We start from the raw sequence: 9576 nt of genomic DNA on the forward strand, positions 1-9576 counted from the left end.
AAAAAGTTACTACATGACAGTATTGTGATACCAACTCTAACGTATGGAAGTGAAGCTTGGACGTTGTTGGAAGGACACAAGTCAAGAGTGAGAGCAGTGGAAATGAGTTATTTAAGAGGAGCCTGTGGAGTCACATGGAGAGACAGGCTGACGAATGAGGATATAAAGGAGCGTTGTGGTGTGGATGTGGATGTGATAGGAAGCGTTATGAGGAACACACTGAGGTGGTTTGGCCATGTGGAGAGGATGGAGGGTGAAAGACTGACGAAGAGAGTGTATGTGAATGAGGTGGAGGGGGAAGATGGATGGGGAGGCCGAGGATGAGATGGAGGGATGGGGTGGAGAGGTATATGAGAGAAGGGGGTGCGAGTTGGGAGCAGGGCAGTGAAATGGCGGGGGACGGGGTGACGTGGAGGCGATTTATTTGTGGCCACCCCAAACGGGATTGAGGCGTCTGGCAATAGATAGATAGATAGTTTACATCCAGGTCCCCAATTGCACTATTGGGTGAACAGGACTTTGCTCATAGTTCAGCGAAACAGGGCCGGATTCATAGCTTCCCAGACCCTAATTGTGTGTAAGATTAGTATATAATATATTCTTTACTCATGCAGCCACGAAATGCTTCACTGTGGAATCATAGTGAATATAATTAACAAAATTAAGATAATATAAGTGTAATATAATAGGTAACTGCTGTAGTGACTTATTTGTACTGTCAGTTAGCTAGGATCCTGTATAAGTAAGAACCATGGCGTTATCTCTACACCCACCTAAAATTATTGGCGGTGACCATAAAATGGTTCGTCAATCTGGGTGAGGTGGCAGCGTGCTCCCAACACACCACCTCATTGTTACAATATACTGTACTTACCTTCCTGTAGAAAATGTTTTCCTGCAAAGAAATTGAGAGGTGTGTTTACATATTTTGTGCATGAACAATATATATATATATATATATATATATATATATATATATATATATAAATAATAATAATTTGGTTTTACGCCAGGTATCCCCGAAGGGCTAAGGCGTTGCCTCTGGGTAGAGGACTTTTGAACTGGAGCGTGTAGCATTTTATGACCGGATGCCCTTCCTGATGTCTACCAATGACCCTTGGGTAGATTCGATCCTCCGACCCTTCGGTCAGAGCGGAGCGCTCTAACCCACTGAGCCACGGCTGCTACTATCTATCTATCTATCTATCTATCTATCTATATCTATATCTATATCTATATATATATATATATATATATGTGTGTGTGTGTGTGTGTGTAAATAATTTGGGGGTAATACAAAGGCAAGCGATGACTAGTCTTATGAATATTTCTATTATTAGGATTTTTTAAAATTTAAAATTGGCTCATAACAATGCCTGAGAGAGACGCCGAACAAGCAGGGAGTCAAGGATGGCGTGAACTAGAACAATTGTTATGAGCTGAGCCGTCGATTCTTTCTAACAAAATTAAGGCCTCGTCACACCGAAGTCAGACTCGGACATTGTGACGTAAATTGTGTGAGGGTGTACAGGACGCTTTTTTTTTTCCCCCCCCTCTAGTATACTTTGGTCATTCTGTCTCGTTGTCAACGTCGGATCGAGTGCCTCGAGAAAAGACTCGGCAACGTTGTACCCTCCTCATCCCCCCAGGCAAAAGAAGACATGCCAAGTTAACGTTAGGTTAGACCGAAATTGGTTAGGTATGGGTTGGTTTAATGTCAAAACACGGCTGTTCTGATGATTTTATGGTTTGATTAGCTGAATTATCTTATCTATTCCCGAGCAAAGGCGTGACGTTGCCCAGTCATTGCTCGCTGCACTCGCTCTGACTCTGCCAATATCACTGATTTGACTAAGTGTACCGGAAGAAAAAAGAAAAAAAATACGGGTACGCCGGGGTGAAAATAAAAATACCGGGTCACATTCTTGGCAAAACATTTCTCACTATCGCCTGCTTCATGCCTGTCACTGAAAAATGAAATGTCCAGAACATGACCCAATGAAACGAAGTGTTTTGTTCATACTTTTACTCTGACCTACACGACCGGACAACCGACTTCGGCATTATTATGAGTAGGCCCTTACTCATTGCTTTGTAGTTTACCGCACAGATAGAACCAGTCATTACTGAATGATAATGGTAATGTATTGTGAAATTTACACGAAAAAAAAAAACAAAAAGGTGATAGCTACGGGACGGTGACAGAAAAATAAGTAAAATAGTGATAGTTCTAATCATGAAACCAGATCGTGGCTTTAGCTAATGGCAAACTGACACTTTTGGATAACTGTGTTTTACTCACCACCTCGGTACTCTCTCCTGTTTGCCGTCCACAGGATATCTGCTGGACAGTGTTAACAGCCATCATTGCAACGAAACGTTTAATTATTAGACATATACTCTGGTGTAGTGCTCAATATATTGTGTAATACAGTACTTTACCCATGGTTCTGTATTAAGAAATACGCGTCCACAGCACACGTGTGGAGCATGTCCCAGTGAGCAAGGTTGCAACTTTTCGCCTTTTTCTGCTACATTTGGTTCTTTTGGGGAAAATGACTTGCCACCGGGAGGTAATTTTCATGACTTTCAAAAACGTACGAAATGCCATTACTGACCTAATAACTGAGCGGAAAAAAAAAAAAAAAAATTTGGTGCTCTGTTTTTGCCAAGCGGAAATGTTTTTAGCATTTTTCGGCTATAGCCTATATGGCTTTTTAGGGAAAAACGTATGGTACTTTACCACTGGAAGACAATTATCATAACAAAACATCCTGACATGCCAAGATTCGTTCCAAAGCCGAGACGAAAGTAAGGTTTTGATGCCCCTATGCAGGGAAATAAGTCATACGGGGAAAGCATTTTTTAATTTCTCGTATCGCTCACCTGAACAGCACTTTATGTCAACCCATTCTTGCCTCATAAGGAGCACAGAGAACCGGGGCTACACTACTTATTTCCAACATTTAAGATGAGGGTGACCGGCCTTGCTAACCACTGAGTAGCATTGTGTAAGCAGTAAACCCCATTCCTCAAATGTAAACTCTTCTGACCCCATCTGACTGCAACGCCTAGCCCACTAAGCTGTCGTGAGTCAGACTGGTATATGAATACCACCCAACCTGTTTGGGTTACAAGAAGCTGCTTGTTAGTGTAGCAGCCCAAAGGCAACACCACATCGAGTGAGTGGATGGTGTATGGGCAACTGGGAAGGAAGGAATAACTCTTATTTTTACTTGCGCATGCTTTCAAGTGAGTATTTTGTCTTAGCGAAGAACGTAAACATATAATTCAACAAACTGTGGGTAACCAGGGCTCCTTATTTTTAAACCTGTTCGTTGATATACGTGGGTCAGCAAGAAAGGAAGTGAAGGTCGTAGAATTTGTCCTTCTCATATCTTCAAGCAGCTGTGGTTATCCACCTAAATGACCTTTGGGCATCTAGTAATCCATTTTAGCAAACTGACATTGCGTATGCCGTATGGGATAATGTTCATGGAATTGCAACTACACTCTTTTAACTTGGCCGAAAATTGCCACCTCTTCACCTTCGGTGCCGAATTGTAACAGTAGATTAACACTAGAGTATGGTATTAATCACGAAGAAGTGCTGTGGGAACGATCTAGAGAAGTAGCATTGTCTTTTTCAACCAGTGAGGTGCGTGAAATAAGCTGCAAAAGGACAGAGATTTGGGCCCAGTTAAGGTGAAACAGTTATAGTGCAATGGTCACAGGATGATATAACACTTGTCTCTGTGGCGTGTCCTCTTCCTTCCTTCCTTCCTTCTTTCCTTCCTTCCTTCCTTCCCTCTTTCCTTCCTTCCTTCCTTCTTTCTTTCCTTCCTTCCTTCTTTCCCTCCTTCCTTCCTTCTTTCCTCCCTCCCTCCCTCCCTTTCTTCCTTCCTTCTTTCCTTCCTTCCTCCCTCCCTCCCTCCCTTCCTTCCTTCCTTCCTTCCTTCCTTCTTTCCTCCCTCCCTCCCTTCCTTCCTTCCTTCCTTCCGTCTCTCATACGTGGTCAGTACCATACCGCGTTTTTTCCTTAAGTCCCTGTTCACCCTGCAGGTCAGCTGGGGACCAAGTTGTTAAATCAGTTGTTGCGTGTCGTATTTGAGGGAGAATTGTGGCTTAATAAAACTTGTCTTCCATAATGAGCTTCGTGCAGTCGATAGGCAGTAATTCTAAGCCTTCCTTTTCTTTAGTTCAGCACCTTTGCCTCCTGATATATTCATGTCCCTTCTCTGTTAATATTCATGACTTCCTTAAATTCTGTCCATTTTCCGCATACACATATCTACGGACACAAACATACACACACAAACACGCACGCATACACACACAAATGCGTAAACATACAGCTCTCTCTCTCTCTCTCTCTCTCTCTCTCTCTCTCTCTCTCTCTCTCACACACACACACACACACACACACACACACACACACACACACACACACACACACACACACACACACACACACACAAGGAAAGAAAAGGTGACGAAACATATCGATCATCCAGTGCCACCAGGGGAAGTAAGCAGTTCATCCGCCTTTAAATGTCCAGAACTATAGTAGCCTAGCCTTGGGCCCCTGCACATCGAAACGGATAATATGGGTTGGTTATTACCAGTTCCCATCCCGGAGGGGCTCGGGGACGGGTATTTTCACTCGGTGTGTCCGTTTGTCTGTCTATCTGTGTGTTAACTTTACGCGAACTCCTGTGGTGCGATTTTGACTAAAATTACGGGGATGATGGCCTATGACCTGATCACCTGATTGAATTTTGGGCCAAACTGGGCCAAAGCCCTGTCTGTAGACCCCAAAAATGTATTTTTTTTTTTTTCCCCGCCAGAACTCCTTTCAAATTCGTCATATCGACATGAAACCGAAACCTAAATGTGCATCTTTCAAATCTACATCCTATAACATGCCTCCTTACATCAGGGAGGGCCACCCCCCGGTCAGCGGTAGGGGGTGGGGGTCAGTGTCAGGTGGATCGGGCCTAATATTTCAAACGGGCATAAAATTGTCAATTTTGACTCAGTTTACGCCAGATTTGATAAGTGACATCTTTGACTACGTATCCTGTTGTGTTTATACGTCAACACTAAACTGACTGCCGGGGACGGGTTTGCTGTTCCTTGGCACTGCTTCTTATTACTTTTTTTTTTAAAGGTGTATTGATGGCTTGTCTGAACAATTCATGGCGCACTCGGTATTCTGTTGTAAGGACTGATGTATAGGCTACAAGCATAGTCATGTGATCAGTTTCTCAGCACACACCCACACTCATGTAATTATGCACTATCACTCGTACACCTTGGTATGCATGCACATATTGTTACATACATATATTCATATACACATACATAAATATATACGGAAATATACTATACTGGAAGGGATACCCTGCGTTACCCGGGTAAAACCCTATAATCTTCCGTACCGGCATTGCCTGGGACCCTGGATGGCCACTCCCCCTGTGGGAGAAGACACCCGGGGCCCAGTTGTACCAGTTGATCCCATGTTCCTCCTTGGCCCCATTTCCAGAGGGATATGTTCCCCATAGACCTACTCCTACTGTGGACCTGTTTTCCCACTACCCACCCACCCACCAACCCTTCCCACTCATCCCGCCCACCCACCTACCCATCTACCCTGCCCATCCACCCACCCACCTACGTTCCCGTCTACCCTACCCACCCACTCATCAGCACTCACCCACCAGTCCCTCCCACTCACGCCGCCCCTCCACGTCCGCCTAACCCTGCCCACCCACCTTGCTCCACCTCACCCACCATCCCACCCACCTTGCTCCACCTCACCCACCATCCCACCCACCCTGTACCCACCGATCCACTCAACCCTAACCCTCTACACCCACCCATCCATTCAGCTCCGCCCACCCACCCACCACACACACCCTCCTATTCCCAATAATGTAGTTGTAGAAGTAAATAACCATGCTTCCACCTTGTCGGCGTGATTATTCTGATCGTTTATTCCCGGCACTGCATCTCTTTGGTACTTGCTTCCCCAGAGTTGTTTCCTCTCACACTTTAGCCTTCAGCTGTGCAAGTCCAACTGTTGCAGATTTTTTATGAATGGAGGACCCAGGAATCTGGTGTATGGATTTTTTTTAAAATTTGTTTTTCCTTCCTCTGTTCTGTTGTTAAAAAAAAAAAAAAGGTAGTTCAGATATTGGCCATCGTGGGCGCCAGTTTAGCAACAGTAATACACACATTAAAATTCGTCGTAAAAAGTTACATCTCTTAGAACTGTGTAGAGAGTAGTTTATGTATTCTTCTCGATTTCTACAGAGGATAAACAGACAGTCACCCAGACAGTAACATTTTCTTCCACATATATATATCCGGATGTACTCCATACATACATAAATACATTCATACATACAGACATACGCACGCCGATAGAAATAAATAAATGCATCTGTATGGATACGTTTATCCATACACTCCCGTTTTCCACTCCTACATATATATGTAAACATACATACACGAATTCATGCACACAACTATACACGTTATTACATAATCACACGTACAAAATAACACACATTTGTAAACACTCACACACACACACACACACACACACACACACACACACACACACACACACACACACACACACACACACACACACACAGGCATGCACAAGGACACCCTCAAGCATACGCGTAGGCAGACACATTATATGCACACGCGTGCGCACGCGCGCATTCACAAAACATACAGGTGCTGTACATACACAAATAAATCCAAAGAACTTCACCAATTCATGCGTAATATACTTGTGTAACACTCCCTACGTACGAGAGAGAGAGAGAGAGAGAGAGAGAGAGAGAGAGAGAGAGAAGAAGAAAAAGAAGAAGAAGAAGAAGAAGAAAAGGGAATCAAGGATGAGGGAAAGTGGAAATGAATAAGAGACGAACATTTTAAAGGAAGAACATGGAAAAAAAATGAACAAAAGAAAAAAATGAGACTGAAAGGAGAAAATCGGGCAAATAATATCGATATGTCGTGACACATTTAATAAAAAAAAAAGTAATACAAAGAAAATTATACTTGTAAAAATAAAGCTTGGTATTTAAAAAGGCAGACCCGGACTTGTGACGGTGACTTTTGCACTGCGTAGGTAAGAGTTAGACCTGATCACCTTAGTCGTACCTGGCGGCTAAATTTGGTGTGACGTCGATTGCAGCTTTTTTCTTATGAGGTCCAGGAGGAAGCTAGAAAATATAATCACTGTAATTAATAAAGCAGGTCACGCGTCTCGTGGATCAGAAAACAGAGTAAAAACTAGAGAGGGAACACAGCAACGCCTCGCCTGAACTTTGACCTTGGCCCGTATTCTGGTCTGGTAAGGAAGCTCCCTAACACCTCTTCCTAAGCGATTTATTTTGCTTGATACGCCTTGCTATCCTCTTCTGTGATACTTAAATCATTCTAATGTCACCATGCACTTCATAAATAACGTACAAAATTATATAAACTTGCCGTATCCAAAAATAAATCGCTAAGGAAGAGGTGCTGGGGAGCCTCCTGAAGCATCGAGAATACGGGTCCTTGTTCTTTGATCTGTACCACAGTCGAATCACTTTCTCCCATCCACACATCATCTATATCTCAGTTTGATACGAATCGGATCAAGGATTCATGAGATTTTGTCCGTGACTTGTTCTTTGACCTTGATCGGTAACCTTGACCTTTGATGGATTTGCATCGAAATTAAAACGCTTCTTCCCAGATCCAAGTCGAATCACGCATTCATGAGATATTGACACTGATACATAAATACGAACGCGATTATAATAGGTAGCCTTCCCCTTCGGCGCTGCCCGCTAATGTAACTGTGGCATCAGCCCAGAGATGAGTTATGAAGGAACAGGGTTAAGCACACTGTGAACCACTTAAAGGAACAAAACCCATAAATTTGCCGAGTTGAGATAAAGGAGGCATAGCACCCAACAGATCAGAGTGGAGAAAATAGTGAAAAGCTTTTGTATTGTGGAGGAATGTTAGAGGCTTATGGTACGTTTTGATATTACAATACTGTGAACAGTATTTCTGATGGGAGAACTGTGCCCTCACACGTATCTTCCCAATAACGTAATAGTGGCGAGGGACGCCTTCACGTGGTGACATAGATATAACTTAGCAGCTCCATTTCCCGGCAATACAGACCCTCATCTCCCTTCTTATCCCTCAAAGGAGGATGGTGGACTGCAGAAGAACAATTTCATCCCGAAGTCCACCGCGTTCACGTCGATATGTGCCCGGGGTAATAACAACAACAACAATAGTTCCATAGGTGGATATTCTTCCAGGCTGCTGCTGCTGCCGTCGCCGATGATGATGATGATGATGATGAGGAGGAGGAGGAGGAGGAGATGAAGGTTGGTACCGTTCAAGTGGATAAAGTTTGGCTAAAATATACATAGTGCCTGCAGCATTAATGTCTGTACAGGTACCTATGTGGGTAGGAGAGGTAATGTAAGTGTGTATGCACGTTATGTACGAGTATTTATACGGTAAATGTGTAGGTGCATTAGTGTATGTTGGTATGTATGTATGTTTATGTATGTAAGTATATGTACAGTTTTACGTGTGTAGAGGCGTCAGTGTAGGTATGTCTGTATGTATGAGTATGCATGTATATACCGGTATGTATGCTTGAACGTATGCTGGTAGGGTATGTGTGTGCATGTGTAATAGCGAATTTGTTAATGAGTTGATGTGAACATTGGTATATATATATATATATATGTGTGTGTGTGTGTGTGTGTGTGTGTGTGTGTGTGTGTGTGTATACTTCACCGTAAAGAAATGTATGCAAACTGATCACAGGAAAGTTGAAAATAGAGACGGTAAGTACTTTCGTATATACGGGTAACATCTTTAGCCAGTGAGCACACTGTCTGAATATTTAATATACGAAAGTACTTCTTTAATTTTCATTTCTCTTTGGCCAATTTGCATAGGTATACATACTATATGTATACAGGTATTTGTGTGTGTGTGTGTGTGTTTACTGGCAGGCTATGCTTATGTGTGTTAGTGAGGTGAGAACGGTCATATAATAATGACATATGGTAGGCGAGATGTTGTGGTAGTGGTTGTGGTGGAGGGTGTGATGGTAGCAGTCGTTGTTGTGGTGGAGGGTGGTAGCACTTGTTGTCGTGGTGTTGGTGGTTGTAATTGCTGTTTTTTTTTTCTCTGTAGAAAAGATCAAACCCTTTATACATAACTTCGGTATCTGCACGCCTGTATTCCACCCCTTGTGGCCGAAATCACCCTTACAACCACCGCGGCCGAGACCAAATACAAAATTTCAGCTACAGTGTCACACCCAGTCAGAGGCCTTTGATGATCCTGATGCAATGCCAGACCCGAGCAAAGACCTTTAAGACTTCAGCCACAATGTCAGACCCGATCAAAGGCCTTAAATGTCCCTAATGCAGTGTCAGACCCGAGCAAACACCTTTAAGATTTCAGATTCAATGTCGGACCCAAGCGAAGACCTCCCCAGCGAAAGGCTACATTACCAGACCCGAAGGAAAG

Source organism: Coenobita brevimanus, chromosome 94, assembly GCF_032717465.1.
Source record: "Coenobita brevimanus isolate Jiangsu-jjx chromosome 94, ASM3271746v2, whole genome shotgun sequence".
Classification (NCBI taxonomy): Eukaryota; Metazoa; Arthropoda; class Malacostraca; order Decapoda; family Coenobitidae; genus Coenobita; species Coenobita brevimanus.